The sequence below is a fragment of the Vicugna pacos genome, chromosome 18 (genome assembly GCF_048564905.1).
Source record: "Vicugna pacos chromosome 18, VicPac4, whole genome shotgun sequence".
In the NCBI taxonomy this organism is placed as follows: Eukaryota; Metazoa; Chordata; class Mammalia; order Artiodactyla; family Camelidae; genus Vicugna; species Vicugna pacos.
This window is the reverse complement of record NC_133004.1, coordinates 30,421,857-30,439,028: the sequence shown is the minus strand read 5'-3', so window position 1 is coordinate 30,439,028 and position 17,172 is coordinate 30,421,857. Positions and strand designations below refer to the sequence as shown.

At 42.8% G+C, this 17,172-nt stretch overlaps 1 long non-coding RNA gene across 2 annotated transcripts in view; it reads right to left on the bottom strand.

Annotated features, from left to right (window-relative positions):
* LOC116284223 (uncharacterized) overlaps nt 1–17,172 on the bottom strand; it is a 229,648-nt gene that overhangs the window by 204,551 nt on the left and 7,925 nt on the right. For both annotated transcript variants that reach the window (XR_012061179.1, XR_012061180.1), the window contains exon 3: nt 15,004–15,074. This is a non-coding gene — a long non-coding RNA (uncharacterized lncRNA). The remainder of the gene's footprint in view (nt 1–15,003; nt 15,075–17,172) is intronic.

Below are 17,172 nucleotides of genomic sequence, written 5' to 3'. Positions count from 1 at the left end.
CCAAGAAAAGGACAGGGCCTGGAACTTGATAAATGCTTACTGAATAGAGTCAGTGTGGTCCCTCACAAAAATGGCTAAAACAAAAGGGAAATTGTCAAAAGCCGATCACATGGAGACCTGTGTGCTAAGATAAGGAGATGGAACCTAAGCCTGGATCCCAGGAGAAGCCATGAAGGATGGGTGACAGCAAGGTGTGGTCTGATCAGAGTCATGTTTTAGAGCAATCTCTCTGGCTGGTGTGCGGAGTTGAGACTGGGGGCAGGGAGCACAGGGAAAGCCAGCAAGACCAGGTCAGAGACTAAGGCTGTGACCCTGCTGGAAAGGTATGAAGGCCTTAATGGAAACCGTGACCATTGGGATTGGAGCAAAAGGGACAGACTGACAGGCATCTCGGGAGAATCTGCAGGACACTGACAGGGTGACAACAGCAAACACCTAAGAGGGGATGTGATGTCTTAAATGACTCCTTGGTTTCTGTTAGGGAGTATGGGTGGCAGTTTGGGGAAGGACTGAGTGCAATTTTGCATATATTAAGTTTCATGTGCCAGTGAAGATGCTCACAACTAGACACAGGGATTTGATGTTCAGTGAAGATCTGCGTTAGACCAAGGAATCTCATCGCATTAATGGTAGTTGCCGGAAACCCGGCTGAAATTGTAGGTCTCAGAATTTTAATGGAAGCCTTACAGTGGCATCCTGCAGTTGGGGCTGAGAGATGGTAGGGAGCATTCCCACTGATAGGAATCAGGTGGGAAACAGATTTTACTCTCTCTCCAGGTAGAATTTGGAATGAGTTATCCCAATATAATCCCCTATGACAACTGACCCTGTGGAATAATTAGGGATAGCACCATTATTCACCTACATTGTGGGTGAATTAGGTCTTGTGGGCTAGTCTAGGAGCCTAACCACCTCCTGCATTAATGCTGTTTCCCTGGTAAAATGTACACCCCATTCACAAGCTGAGGACCGCTGAGACTATAAGATGAGAAATCTCCACAGCAGCCCACATGGTGCAGAATTCCAGTTGTACCTTGTGAATTCTTCCACCTAAAGGACAACTATTTCATAAAATGTGAGTGAAGTATGTTCCTGACTCCCAAGTGGGTTGCTGATGCTAAGGAACACAGATCATCCACACAGTATCACAGCTGAAGCTCTGAGATGGAAAGAGTTCTGGAGGGGAAGAGTACGGACAAAAGAGAGGGACGATCCCAGGACATGATAACTGAACCCTGGGGCACAGATATATGAGAATGCACTATAAAACTTGGCAAGCATGTTAACACACAGAGTCTGTGGAATTCAGAGTGCAGGATTTGGATAAAATAACTGGCTTTACTAGTTGGGATTCTTTGGGTTGCAATTAAAAGAAATTCAAACTGTCTTAAGAAAGAAGGAAAGGAAGGAAAGGGAAGGGAAGGGAAAGAAAGAAAGAAAAGAAAAGAAAAGGAGGAAGAAAGAAAGGAAGGAAGAAAGGAAGAAAGAAGAAGGAAGAATGAAAGGAAGGAAGGAAGGAAAAAGAGGGAGTGCTGTTGGCTCACACATCTGTAAAGTAAAGGGGTAAAGACCACAGCTTCAGGCACAGCTGGATCCAGGGGCCCAAATGATGGTTACCGGTCATTTTAGTTTTTTACCATCTCTTGACTCTAGTTTCTTGTATGTGGGCTGCTTATAAAGCAAGTTAATCCTTCATAGAAGCAAGATGGCTGCCATCAGTTTCAGGTTTATATTTTGTTTTTCCCAACAACTTTAACAGAAAGAGGATGCCTCTTTTATCAGTCACTCCAATGAGAGCAGTGACTACAACTGACTGGACAAGCTTGGGTCATGGGCCATCCCGACACTAACACTATGGACACAGGGAATAGAATCTCTACTAGCCTCAGCCCTGGGTCACATGCAACCCCAAACGCAATCGGGCTTGAAATGGGAGAAATGAGTGATTCCCCAAGGAAAATATGGATTCTATTATCGGAAGGAGAAACAGATGCTGGGCAGCAAGAATATCAGACGTCTCAGGGGAACCCGGCTGGGGGAACCTTCCTTAGAAGCTTCTCTTCTGCAGAAGGCCTCTTTGAGGGCTGATCCAAGGGTGACGATGGCCCTGGTGAGCTCAAGGAGTCAAAAAAGATTTCACATCAGGTGTAGAGAGAATGGATGTTGACTGAGGATATACCTCTCACCTATGAACACATTTAGCTCAGCCCTCTCTGTCCCACTCAGCTTCCTCGGCTATGGTACCCAACAAGTTGGTTTTAATACCCAGCCTTCCTCAGTGTCCAGTGTCATTTTGATCTCTGCTGCTATTTGGAGAATAATTGAGAAGGAGGAAAAGAAAATTAAGTTCAGCAATTCTTGAGACTGAGGTGAATATGTAAACAGAGCACATTTCTGAAACTTGTGGGTGTGCTTTGACACAGTCGCCCCATCCCCGGTCCCTCACTTTACAGTTTCATAATAGGTGTGGCCCACCCTTAGGTCATACTCCTAAAAAGGGAGAAATTATTATACTACATGCAGGGAGACTGAATGATAGGACCCGCCAGATCTCCTATTTTATGTGGCAGGGGAAGAGGGGATAGGCTGAGGCAAAGAAGGACTAAAGGTGGACCCAGCTCAGGCAACAAAGGACTGATGTCAGTAGCTGCTTTAGTAAAGCAGGCTGCACCGGTCACAGGATGGGCCTGAGATGAGAGAGGTAAAGTTCTAACTGGTGATCAGGACAGCAAGAGAAGGCGGACAGGAAGCCCAGAGACACTGCATGAAACAACAGGAGCTCCGGGGTCCAGAATCCAGTTGCTCTAACAGTAGTGCTACGGCCAGGTGGGGAGAGTGTGAGAGTCAGTCCCTAGAGGTAATTCAAGCTCAAAGACAAGAGGCGTTAACAAGGAGAGGATACACAACGAAAGCCGGATAGGTACACAGCTGTCCGAATGGACTCATTTAGATAACACATGGGACTCTGGAGTAGGTCCAAGGTCAGGACGCCTGGACATTGCTCCATAAATCTTAAGATGTAGCTTTTTAAGTTCAACATCTGATATTAACCAATAATATGTTCAAAAACCTTCCTAAGTCCTACTCTGCTGGGGCCAACTTTATAAGCTGGTGTTAAAACAGCGTTTTTCAATGAATTCTTTATTAAACTTGCTCTTGACTTACGATCTGTCAACAAAGTGAGTTGCTGTCTCCTAAAATATGGATTCAGCTTTTCTAAGTCCCACACCTTGGCTGGGCACTCCTTTAGGAAAGGTTTCTCTTTTGATGGATATTTTCCTGCTGAAAAAGGTCATCAATTCTTTCAGCCTGTGCTCTTGTCATGCCTGGAGCATTTATGCCTTACTTAAGCCTTTCATTATAATCAGCTGCCCTTAGCTTGCTATCCCCTGCCAGGGCTTTGCCTCAATCACATAACCATTAGAACAACTACCCTTTTCGCTGTGGATCAAGTTATCTTTGGGGTGCCCTATGTAAATGAGAACACTTCAAAATGCTAACTTATAATAAGCCAAAAGTTGACTGACAGAGTAATAATAACACTACCATGAGTGGACTGTTGAGAAGGCCAAATGGATGGACCAAGGAAGAACATGGCCGGGAAAAAGAAGTGAGCTGACCAAAAGCATGGACAGAAAAGAAAAGAGAAAAAGAGAAACACAGGCACGCAGTGATTGCCTGTAGCGGGGGGTAGGGATGGTATCAGGCCAGAGTTGAAAGGGAAAAAGATTAATCTTTTTGTTATTGTCATGATGATTGTGTAACAGGAAACAACAGAAGACTTGGAAGTCTCCAGGAAAAATGAGTGAATCTGACAGAGGAACTGACAGGATAAAGACCTGAAAAAATACGTATGAGAAAGGCAAGTAGGACAAATAAAGAAGGGGAAAAAAAAGGAAAAGCAATAAGGAAATTTTTTAAGAAAAGAAATATAATCATAGTATACCTTTTGGCTCTCTGGTGAACAATGTTTGCTAATGATATGATTACAGTCTACCCTTGAACAACACACGTTTGAACTGCATGGGTCCACTTATATGCCAATTTTTAAAATAAAGTCGTACTACAGTACTACATGATCTGCAGCTGGCAGAGACACAGATGCAGAAGCACGGATATGTCCAACTGTAAAGTCATTCACAGATTCTTGACTCCAAATGTAAAGTCCAACTGTAAAGTGATACATAGATTCTTGACTGTGAAGAGGTCAGCACCCCTAACCCCCGAGTTGTTCAAGGTTCAACTACATAAACGATATCCTTATATTAGAAGGATGGGAGATAGGGAGTATAAGAGAGCTAAATTCTCAACCATTATTTCAGGATGTACATAGATAATATCTAAAGTTGCTACATCAAGAAATAGGTAAAGGAGCTTATCATTTGGAAAACAGCTCGAAAAGTTAAAAATGGTTGCCTCCAGAGAGCAGCAAAGGAGGTTGGACAGGAGATGGCTGGCTTCTCTGTATCCCTTCGTGCTATCCAATTATTTTTAGTTAGCATGGGACTTAGTGTCAGGAAAAGCTTTACTGAGCACCTGTCCTGTGCTAAGTATTATACACACACATTATTTCACATAAACCTCACAAAAACAACACTTCTCTAGCGCTTACTGCCAGGTAATATGCAATTTACTACCTTTACCAACTCATTCAATCTCTGCAACAACTTGATGAAGTGGTTAATCTTATTTTGCGCATTTAACAGAAGAGGAAATTGAGGCACAGAAGATGAAAACCTTGCCTGAGGTCACACAGCTGACAGTGGTGGAGCCCAGGAAACCCATCTTGTAGTCTCTGCACTCTGCCTGTTCTCCAACAAAGCCAACGTGTAGATATTATCATCTCCACTTTGGAGATGAGGAGACGTGGGGAGACACAAAGCCATATTTCTAAGATCACAGAGATAGTATGTTACAGGATCTGTTTGACTATGGGTTAGCTTATCTTTAACACCCACACTCCATCTCTCCACAGCATCATGCAAATTTGTGCTTAAAAAGACCATATAGTTACAAACAACAAAGTCTGAATGTTTAGCACAGGGGACTACATTCAGTATCTTGTATTAACCTAAAATGAAAAAGAATATGAAAAAGAATATATATATGTGTGTGTATAACTCAATCAGTATGCTGTACACCATAAACACAACATTGTAAATCAACCATACATCAATTAAAAAAACATGAGATAGTCATGAACAAGACTAAGACATCCATTCTCACCACTGCTATTTAATGTAGCGCTGAAAGTTCTAGCCAGTGCAATAAGGTAAGAAAAGAAAAAAAAAAAAAAGAAAGGAAATGAAAGGCAAAGCAAGGCACACTGATCAAAAAAGGAAGAAATAAAGTGGTCCATATTTGCAGATGACATGATATTCTACATAGAAAATCCAAGGAATCTACAAAATACAACTAGAATAAATGAGTTTGACAAGGTCACAGGATGTAAGATAAACATACAAAAACCTATTACATGTCTATATACTAACAATAAACACATGGAAACCAAAATTAAAAATGTAGCACTATTTACAATTGCTCAAAAAGATGAAATAGTTAGGTATAACAAAATATGTATAAGAATTATATGCTAAAAATTATGAGATCAAAGATCTAAATATAGAGATGTACCATGTTCATGAATTAGAAAACTCAACAAAGTAAATGACGTCAATTCTCCCCTAATTGATACACACGTTTAAAATAATTCCTATTTGGTCTTTTGTGTGGTCCACTTTGCTAAACCCTCAAAGAGCTTATAATCTAATCAGCTGAAGGAGAAATCAAACAGTCATCGAACAACAAAATAGAGTAAAATAAAGACACAATGGTTCTACGATAAAGCATATGGGAGACTGATTTTATATAAGAACAATGAGAGAATGCCTCTCTGACAAGGTGATACTTGCCATACGGAGACAAAAAGGTAAGGAGTCCATAAAGACTGAAGCAAGAATGACCAAAGTAAAAGAAACAGCAAGAGCTCTGATGTGGAGGAATGAGTTTGAAACTGTTCCAAGAACAGAAAAAGTCCAGTGTAGCTGGAGCACAATGAGTAAGATGGAAAAATGGACTGAAGGGAGTTTGGAGAGAGAAGAAGGGGCCAAATCCTACAAGACCTTGAAAAGGCAGTATAATGCGTTTTATCCTTGGGAAACAACTGATAGGAGATGAAATGATCTGATTCCAATTCAGACTGAATGATCACTCTGGCCACTCTGTAGGGAATGCTTTGGAGAGGAGCAGGATGAAAGCAAGAGAAGTGGATGGGAGACCACTGCAGTAAATAATCCAGGAAGGAGATAATGGTGGTGACTTTAGCTAAGGCAGTGGCAAGAAAACAAGAAGGTATGGATGAATTTTGGAGGCAGAGTCAAGAGCACCTACTGATGGATTGAAAAAAAAAAATAGGACAAGGGAAAGGGAGGGATCAAAGACAACTCCCAGGTCTTTAGCTTGAGCAGCTGGAAGAACCATGATGCTATTTGCTAAGATGATGAAGATCATGGGAGAAATGAGCATACAGACGGGAGGAGTTGAGAAATCAAGCGATGAACATATTAAGACTGAAGGGACAACCAACTGAAAAATGCCAGCTAGACTCTCTGGTGCCAAAAAGAGAGGTCTGGGGTAGAGATTGAAAGGGGACATCTTCAGCATATAAATCGGTGGTTCTTCACCCTGGCTGCTCAATAAATTACCTAAAGGGCTTTTTAAATGTGGGACTGCCCAGACCCTACCACCAAATAAATCAATCAGATGCTGTGGAGGTGGAGCCCAGGCATCAGACCTTCTAAAGAAAACTTATGTTTAGAGACTGCGGAAAGGAGAGGGAACCAGCAAAAGAAGACCAAAAAGTGGCCAGTGATGTAGGAAGTCACACAGGAGATGTGGCTCATGGAAGCTGAGCGGGGATTATCTCAAAAACAAGATAAAATACTACTACACAGGGATGTTATGAGAGTTCACTGAACGATACACACAAAAGCACTTCATAAATTACTAATTAATTAACAAATACTAGATGAGGTATTATCATCATCTGGGGGAAAGATTATTCTCCTCCTGTTATGACAGTCCTACCTGTGCCACAGAGAAAGGGTATTTCCAACAAAGCTGACCCTTAGAGAAATGCTGGGGAGGGAGGACCACCCCTGGCACTTCTTACAATTATGAGAAGCAAGCAAAACTCCTGTGATCATGAGGATTAAACAGATTAATGCCCATTAAGTTTATCTCAAGGCCCAGCACATCATCGTCACCACCATCATATAGTAGTAGTAGTAGTAGTAGTAATAATAATAATAATAATAATAATAATAATAATAATAATAATAATAATAATAATAATTGAAGTGAACACATAATGCTTTCTACTTGCCAGGCAAAGTTCTAAGTGCTTTACCTATATTTACTCAGCATTCAAAAAGGTTAGCTATTAATTTATTGTTGTCGGTTGTTGTTATGATTAATTTCAAATTATTTGGTCTCCTGAGTGGGCAGTAGGGGAAGGTATAGAGATGGGTTGGACATTCCCGAAGCCTTGTTCTGATGTGGAGATGGCCTCCTGAGACTCCTCTGGAAGTGCAGAGAAGATGAGACCTGTTCTGAGAGCAGTGTATGGGCCTCCAGAGCCACAAGTCAGTTCTACGACCACCTGGAAGACAGTGGGATTGTCCTATGGGAGGGCCGTGTCCCACAGTGATACCCAAATTCCTTCACGGAGGCTGTGTCTTAGGCAGGTTCACAGCTACACATGAATGCATCTGAACATAGAGACAACTTCACGCTGGGACCTTCAACTCAACTACTGATCACCCACAGATATCACGTACTTAAGACTCACCTTGGCTTTGTGAAGTAGAGATGGTTATCCCCGTTCTACAAGTGAGGAGGCGGAGGTTTAGAGAGGTTAAAAACTTGCCCAGATTCACACAGCCAGGAACTATCAGAGCCAGGGCTCAAAATGAATACCCTAAACCCAAGTTCAGACTTTTCTTCTACCAGGCTAGTCTTTTTTTTTTTTTTACCAAATTTTGAGGTATGGCTAAATTAAAAGAACTCAAAAGCAAAACCCAGAAAGATTTCACATTCGATACACTAAGGGATAAATAAAAGATGGCATATTTATTGTACAGAATATATACAGTAAAATGAATAAACTAGGTCAATGTGTATCAGCATAATGGATTTCAAATACACTGACTTGACTGAAAAAGGCAACTTAGCACAATGATCCATCGAGTATAGTATTGACTAAAAAAAGTGATTTCTAGGAGTACAGGTTCTGGGACTAATGCAGAGTGAAGAGGGGATATATTTCGGACCAGAGCAATCTGTGGTTAAAACTCTTTGACATTATCTATTTCTGAACTCTCCCCATTTTTCCTTAACACCGTCCTTACTGCTGTCTTCCTCCTTTCTCTTCCAGTCTCCTCCTCTTCTCTTTCTCTCTCTCTCTCTCTCTACTTATCTTGCTTCCCCTCAATCTCTCTCTCTTCTAGAATCCCCTAATCTAAGTTCCATGAGTGGGTTTCAGAGAAACTTTAAGTCCCCTGACATTGTAAGTAAAATTCTGTATTTCTGAGTATTATTCCTGGGGAATGGGTCCATAGTTTTCATTAGATTATCAGAGAGGTCAGTGTTCCATCAGATTAAAATTCAAGGGGAAAATTTTTTCAAAGAAACCCGTAGTTCTGATACAGTTTCCTTGGTCTATCATGCCCTGAGAGTAAGAGCTGTTTCTCATCAGAAGAAAAAAATACAACAGAGAAAAAATACAAAGTGATTTGTTCTGACCCTGTATCCACTAGCCCCTGGGAGAAAATGCCCGGCCTTTGGAAACATAACCATCTCCATCCTCCCCAGGCTGCCAGGCCTCTCATCCGTCATTCAAGGCAGGCTCTGGGCAGCAGCAGCTGGCCTCCGTCGCTGCCACTCATGACCCTTTCCATCAGATGTCAGGGTCTAGCTCTGGCCAGCTAGTTGACAATTATGAGGATTTTTTCTAACCCAGCCAAACCGCCTCTGCACCATCAGAGCTCCAGAGCTGGGGAAACAAGAGACCAGGAAAGGATAACCCGCCCTGTAGAAGACACCCCAGCAGAGGGCCCAAGCCCACGGCTCCAGGCAAAGCTTCAGGGGCTCCCCGGGGCCTGAGCTCTCCGTGGGCTCCTCTGTAACCTGGGGTTGTCGGGCTCCATGGTTCTCTGCTCTAAGTTCATAGGTTGTCTGGGGAGACCAATGAGACGGGACAGTGAAGACACACACCGGGGGTCAAGCTGAGGGTCAGCGAGGTGGCTCTGCTGATCTCGGCTGCCTTGCTCACAGGGTTGGGTACCAGCTGGCTGTCAGCTGATCTGGACTGGCCTCTGCTCCAAGTGTCTCGCATTGCCCAGCACACCAGCCTGGGCATGCCTCATGGTGAACTGAAACTGCAAGAGACAGCAAGCTCTGAGCCTATTTTAAGCCTTTGCTTGCCTCCCATTTGCTAATACCCCATGGGTCAAAGCAAGTCACAGGGCCACGTCCAGAGTCAGAGACTGGGCTTGTCACCCTGCCCACAGTGAGCAGGCTCCACAAGCCAGGTGAGAGCCTGCATTTGGGGGTCAGGCTCTGCCTCTTACCAGGGATGTCTCTTAAATTCTCCGAGCAAATAAGGCAGTATTTTTCACCTATCTGATTAATGAAAACAAATTTTTTCATGGTGGTAACACACTGTCCAGAACAGAGGTGGGAAAATACGCACCTTAACATGCATATTGGTGGGATTTGATTATCTTTTTAAAGGGCAAGTGAATCGTATTTATTGTGGTAGGCTGCAGAACAGCCTGAAATTCTCAGCCCTGTATGCATCTCCCCTTTTCAGTGTAACCTGGCAGCCCCTCCTCCCATGAATCTGGGTTAGTCATGTGACTTGTTTAGGCCAAAGGGGTGATAGCAAGTGTGACCCACGCAGAGGTTTTAACAGCACTTGTACATTGGGAACTGCTGCTCTCTGCTGTCCTTGGAAGCCTGAGACGGCTATGCAGATGAGCCCAAGCCAGCCTGCTCTAGGATGAGAGACCACGCGGAGGAGGAAAACTGAGGTTCCTCGGTGGACCTGAGTGGACGGTGGACAGATGCATCAGCGAGCCCAGCCAAGATCGGCCACGCTTGGCCTAGACCAGAAGAGCCCCTGAACGGAGCCCAGGCCAGACTCCCAAATCCCACAATTTCAGGATGAGCTAATAAAAGATGCCAACTCATTTCATCATATCCTCATAAGGGGCAGTGTCTTTCACAAGTAGAGCTACAATCTAATTTCACTCAATGGATACCTGGTAGACCCCTACTGTTACATGCTGGGATTGCTGTAGACACTGACAATATAAAAATGGGGGGGGGGGGGATGAAAAACATTCCTGCTTCATAACGCTTGTGTTCCAGGGGTAAGAGGCGGAAATGTTTTAAATGACTATGTCCGATACATTGAACAAAAATGATAAGCGCTCTGGAGAAAATAAATAATAGTGTATAACACAACGTCGCAGGCACCACTTCAGTGGAGAGGGGATACAATATTAAATGGGAAAGCCGGACAAGACCTCTGCGAGGAGGAGGTAAAGTGATTAGAGGTCTGATGAAGATGAGGGAATGAGCCTCACTGAAATCTAGGGGACAAGTCCTCCTGGGAGAGGGAGCAGCAAATGCAAAGATGGGCTTCCAAGGGCGAGCTGCAGCCAAGGGGAGAGTGTAGGGTTTGAAAGCAGAGAGATGAAAGCGGCGCCAGGCTGTGTAGGGCCTTGTGGGCCACTATATGCAGTTTTTTTTTTTTATAAACTCTCATACTGTTCTAATTTTTTAAACCAAATGGGTATGTCCCTTTCAAGACAATAATTTTAAAGAAATATATAGAGCAAAAACGAATAGCAGTCCTGAGCTGCTCACCCAGGTTCCATGTTAGTGGACTTTACGTGCATTTTATCATAATCCCTGGTCACTGTGTTCTTAGAGCTTTCTGGAGCCTGCAGGAGAGGACTGTGATTGTTGAGCACAGGCTGCCCTCTGCTGGTCACCTTTGGATGAGCGCCCAGAAGAATCGCCAGAAGAAGCTAAGTCACTGTCCCAGGAGAAAGCAGATAACCAGTTATCAGAACATCCCGTATTCCTTGACAGTCAAGCTTAACCGTCTCAGGAAACCCTTGAAGTACAGGGTTATAAAAGGAGACATTTCCAAAGTGTCACACATTCATTTTCCATCCATATATTATACTTTTGAAAGGGCTTGTTCATTTGATCCTCCACAAACCCCTGCAGGACAAGCCCATTGCACAGGTGAGAGGATTGAGGCTTGCACTCAGTCTCATTACCCAGTTCATGGCAAAACCTGGGGAAAAGAGTCAAGATCTCCCAGCCCCTACTCCAGCACACCTGGAGGGCAACAAAGGGGAGATGACTGGTTCAAAGTCACAAATGTTAGGCAGCAAATTCAACATAAAAAGCCAAGACTCGACATCACTCCAAGACTCCATCTCATGATCCCTTCCTGCCCTGCTCTGAATCCCCATCAGAGGCCCACAGTGATTCTGGTTTTGGATATGAAGGTTTTACAGCTTTTGGCAGGAGGGTGGGGGACGGGTTGGTGGGTGGGGAAGGCCGGGACCCTTCACCGTGGGCCCACGTCACTCTATCCCTAATTTTAATCTGTACTTATTTCCTTAGCATCTCCTGCTCCCCTGCATCCTCCCCACCTAGGAAGTAGCCAAAGCCTCCTAAACCCATGTCCTCGGGGTAGAGCTGCAGAGATGCAAAGAGAAAGAAAAGCCTGGATGCTCACTTTCTTAGTTTTAAAAATAGGCTTTTGAAACTGACAGCAGAGGAAATCACTTGGGAGGAAAAGTTCCTGTTTTTCCAAAACCTGGGCTTGCGGTATCAGTCACCAAGGCCCTGAAGAATTAGGCGTCAAGCTTAGGTCACAGACCACAAAGTTGGAGGGTAAGGGGTTGTGTTTTCCTGCCCTCTGAGGAGATAAAGCTCCCTGGGACTGAGAGAGAAGGGGGGAGAGTCTGAGAGGAAGCGAGAGGTCGTTGCTAGTCCTTGTCTGGAGGAAGGGGCTTGCTCCTGCCCCACCCGCCCTGGCTGAGTCTTGAGGGGAAGGGAGATGGGAGACAGAACTCCCAGATCAAACTGAAAAACCAAAAGTAAGTAGAAGAGACCTGTGGCCACACACTCCCACCCCCATCATCACCAACCTCATGCAGCAACAGTAGAATAGAAATGGCATCTGGTCAACTCGGACCAAGAAGGCCAGAGACTTTCAACCGCCATGGGTTCAGGAGACCATCTGAAGTTTCCCCCTCTGCCCTGACTCTACTCCACCCAGGAAGTCTCCGCAGGTAGCTGACGGACGGCTGCTGGACCCGAGGAGCCCTGGCAATTCAGCCAAGACCAATACAAAGTAAACCTGGGAACTGATAAGCAGGGCCATCCTGGTGGACGCCAGACGGGACGGACGAGAGTGAGTCTGGACCACCAACACTGTGGAACTGGGTGAGCGCCACTCCCCCTAGAACACAGACACAAGTAGGGATGGAGAAAACAGGTAACTGACAGAGACTGATCTGAAATGACCGAGAAGAGCTTGAATTGACTAAGATTATGTTCCCCCCTTCAGCCCAGTGGGAATAGACACCAAGATACGGGCAGTAAGTATGCTCATTGTTCCTGGGACGTCATTGCTTCTAGGCCATCTCAGACATAGACAGATACAGACAGACAGGCAGACACATGCATACATGAACTTATTTCTCTATTTTTTACCTACACTTAAAGGCATGAATTCACACTGATACTTCCAGTTCCGATCCAGCATCCCTGGATTTATTCTCGCTTTTCCTTGTCCCACATTTTCCCCTTTCTCTGGCAGTGAGAAACCTGTCTCTCATTGTCCACAATGTATTTCCTTATTAGGATACACACAAGAGTTTCAGAATTGTTAATTAAGAAAAAAAAATTTTTGAGGGGTTGTTTCTAAAATACAAAAAATTTTAAAAAGAGAGAAAGAAAGAAGGAGAGAAAAGTAGAGCCCAAAACAGGCACTGAAGGATACCACGGATATAAAAACAGATCTTTCCAACAACTTAGCAAGAAGCCCAAGCTCACAGATGAGAATCTCTGGTTCCCGTTCCAGCAGGAAGAGAACCTCACATCTGAATGCTGGTTTCGCCGAACGTAAACATCTAAGCTCAAAATGGCTTTCCCTCACAAATTTGAAAACACTGATGAAACTGCCTTGCAGGGGCTTCTAGATTCATCCTCCATATTTCTTACCTTCTCTCTCACAATTTCTTTCCTTTCCTTTCTGTTGTCCTTTCACTCCGCATGCTGGGACACCATCCCAGGTTTTATTTTCAACGGTGTCTTTTCAATGATTTTATCCATCTTGACTTTTTATATCAGCGTGCTCATTTCAAGATCTTTAATGGTTCCTTTTCATATCAGTCTGTAAGATGTTTTGTGAATGTTGTTTCTCATCTAATAACTCTTAAAATTCGAGTTGTATTTATTTTATTCTATTTTTAGAGGAGGTACTGGGGATTGAACCCAGGACCTCGTGCATGCTAAGCACACGTTCTACCACTGAGCTACTACCCTCGTCCTATATTTATTCTAAAGTCTTGCTCTCCCACAGTTCCTACTTCTCTGTTTCCTTGTGTGTTAGCTTTCAGTTTAGTCAAGTTGTTCCCTACTTTTTGATGTTATTTCCCAAATATTTTTCTGATTTCTGAAGGTGTGCTTACCTTTCAATTGACAAAAAGAATAACCTAGGAGCTCCAAGAAATTTTTTTAAAAATGTAAAACCAGACACCCACATAAGAAAAAAATAATCATAGTATCATCCGACTTCTTAACAACACTGAATATCAGAAGATGAAGAAGCAACGTCTATAAAGTTTTGAGGGAAAATTACGTAGAATCTAGACTTCTATCTCTAGTCCAACCTACAAAGAAAACCAGTACCATAAAAGTAAAGCCCCAAGCTCGTGAAAGAGAAAATTAACCCTTCAAGAATTATAGGTAGTTAAGGAAGCAAAAGAAAATGCTAAAATTGTGTAATTAATAGTTTCAGAAATATTCAATAAGAAATCACACACATTAAAAAATCCTGTTAAGAAAAATAATTACTTGGAAATTCACAAACCATGTTCACTATGATTTAAGATAATATATGGACAGCATTGCATCATGGAGCTGATGTCTGAAACATCAAGCTGAGAGACTCCCAGAATGAATCATAAAAGGACAAAAAGATTAAAATTCTTAGGTAAACAAAGTTTCAGAGAAGTAGAGAATAAACACAGAATTTCCACAACTTGCCTATCAGTAGTTCTGGAAAAAAGGAACACAGAGAATGAAGGGGATAAAACAATAAAAGAAATAAAACGGGAAAAACTTTCCCCACAGCAAGGAAACATAAGTCTATGAATAGCCAGACTATGCATAAAGTGTAATAAAATAAAGTTACTTTTCAGACATTCAAGGATTCAAAAAATTGACCTTTCATTCTTTGAAAAAAAAGAAAGCATTCATTCATGAAAAACAAAATCAGAAAAAGAGGAAAACACAGAATCCAAAATACAATGGAGCCAACCAAGGAATACACGAGAGGGAAACCCCTGGACATTCGTGCAGCAGGTCCAGGAAGCAACTAGTTTATATCTAAGCTGGACGCTGGAGGGCTCCAGGTGAGACGTTTTGGAAAGAAGACTCCACTCAGCAGTTAGAAAATACGGTTACACTTAAGGAAATCATGAAGACATGCTTCTTAGGTTATGGAGAAAAGAAAAAAAAAAGGAATGGCAACTAGAAGTTCCAGAACCAAAAAAAAAAAAAGCTGCATAAGAAAGTGAGGGTCCAAATACCCAGACATAAGCCATCCTAAGTGTGAAGTGATTTTGAGCAACTGACAGAGTCTAAGAAAAGAGAATCCCCTTCATTCTGATACCCTGGAGCACCTACCTTTAAGCACACAGCTTTAGCGACATACGATCGTATTTTCCTTTCTAGAAGTCCAATCATATAACTTCTCTCTGCAATGAAAGGAGTTTATATTATCATGATATATACAATATCATCATAATAAGTAGTGTTTACACATTTTCAATTTCTATACCAAACCTATTAGCAAAATGTAAATGTTATGAACCTTGCAATGCACGGAAGTTGGGAGGCAGAGGAAAGTGAAAAACATAGGATATTTCTACATCTTTGATAGTATCAAAAGATATTGTCTAAATGCAACAAGAAATTAAAGTTTATAGATCTTACTTACCTTATAGGAATAATTGTTAGAACTACAAATAATAAAGTAGCTAGTTAAATTTGGAGGTGGGAGTTTTAAGTAAGACCATTCCTTAACTTTCAGGTCATTCTTTTTTGTGGGGAGGAGGGTGGTTAGGTTTATTTATTTATTTACTTACTTATCTTTAGTGCAGGTGCTGGGGATTGAACCCAGGGCCTCACGCATGCTAGGCATGCGCTCTACCACTGAGCTATAACCTTTCCCGCCCCCAATTCTTAACTTTCAAAATAGAGCTTCAGTAAATCCTGTCTCTATATGATAAATTTAAAAAGTGAAAGTATAAAAATATCATTTGTTATGAAAGTAACAAGCAGAAAAATTAAAAAGAGAAATGCTTAAAAAGTAGGTTACCCTGAGGAGTGGAATGAGGGGTGGGAAGTCTGGAAAAAGTCTTGCCTTTCATGTTATGCCTTTCTGTACTGCTTAGCTTCCCCCCCCCATATCTGCACTCTAATTTAGTAATGATTTTTTAATGTGTTAAAATATTAGGGCAACCACTGAAGAACAGAATAGGATCTATAACTTCCAAAACCCAATATGGAAAAAAATGAACCAAAGAAACTCAATCAATGCAATGATATGCAGGCAAGTAGGGGAGGGGGACAAAGAACAAGGTAGGACTGTAAACAGAAAACATAAAATATGATGGGGGGGAAAAAGACACAAAACTCTTAAAAGGCAAATGGATCAGAAGGTAAATCTACTGTATTAAAGGAGAGAAACATATTCATTTCAGAAATAAATTTACAAAAGGTTTGGATCCATTATATATGTCATGTTAACAGCAATAATTCAAATTGTAAATTCAGGGAGGCCCTTAGGAGAGAAAGACATGAGAAGAAGAGAGAACAGAGGGTTGTACATTCTTAGGGTCCCAGGAATGAGATGAGCCAATACCACAGCTGAATCCAGCCAGGTGCAGCCAGGGGTCCAGCTGTGACTGAACGAGGCCAAGGCCATGTCTGACCACTCAGACAGTGTTATGGGCTGAACTGTGGGCCCTCCAAATCCATATGTTCAAGTCCTAACCCCCAGTACCTCAGAATATGACTGTATTTGGAGCCAGGGTCTTTTACGAGATGATTAAGACGATAAACATCAAGGTGGACCCTAATCCAACGTGACTGGTGTCCTTCCCAAAAGAAAGAAGACCATGTGAGGACACAGGGAGAAGACGGCCACCCACGGGCAAAGAGAGAGGCTTCAGACGAAACCAACCCTGCTGACACCTTGATCTCAGACCTCTAGCCTCCAGAACGTGAGAAAATAACTTTGTTGTTCAAGCCCCACACTGTGTGGCAGGCTGTTACGGCAGCCCTAGGAAACTAGTAACAGAGGGTCCCTTTCCTCGATGATGACGTTATAATCAGAAAATGCACATGCCCATGAAATGGACAGAATAAGCAGCAATTACAGGCAGAACAGCCAGCCCCACCCTGGCAGGAGGCCTGGGCAGGGGTGGGGAGGTTCTGTGCAGTTAGCACAGGATAAGAGGGAGAGATGGGCTTGAGATGCAAACTCAAGGAACTGGGCTGAAGCTGGGAGCTCGGGAAACTCTTGGCTACTGCAGCTCTACTCTGTCTTTCAGTGACATGGTCATAATTTAGGTAGAAAATGTTGGTAAATCCATGTCACCTAATTCGTTTATCTGACAACCAGTGATTAGTGGAAGGAGAGACCCACACACATAAAAGCAGGGTTCGTTCGCCTGACAGCTTCATGGACCAGCTTACTAGGGTCAGAGAGCCATCTGCCTTTGTTTGTTTTTCTCATCCTTTGCTGCTACCAAGAAAGACTGGGCCTAATTAAAGAAATTAGGATACAGA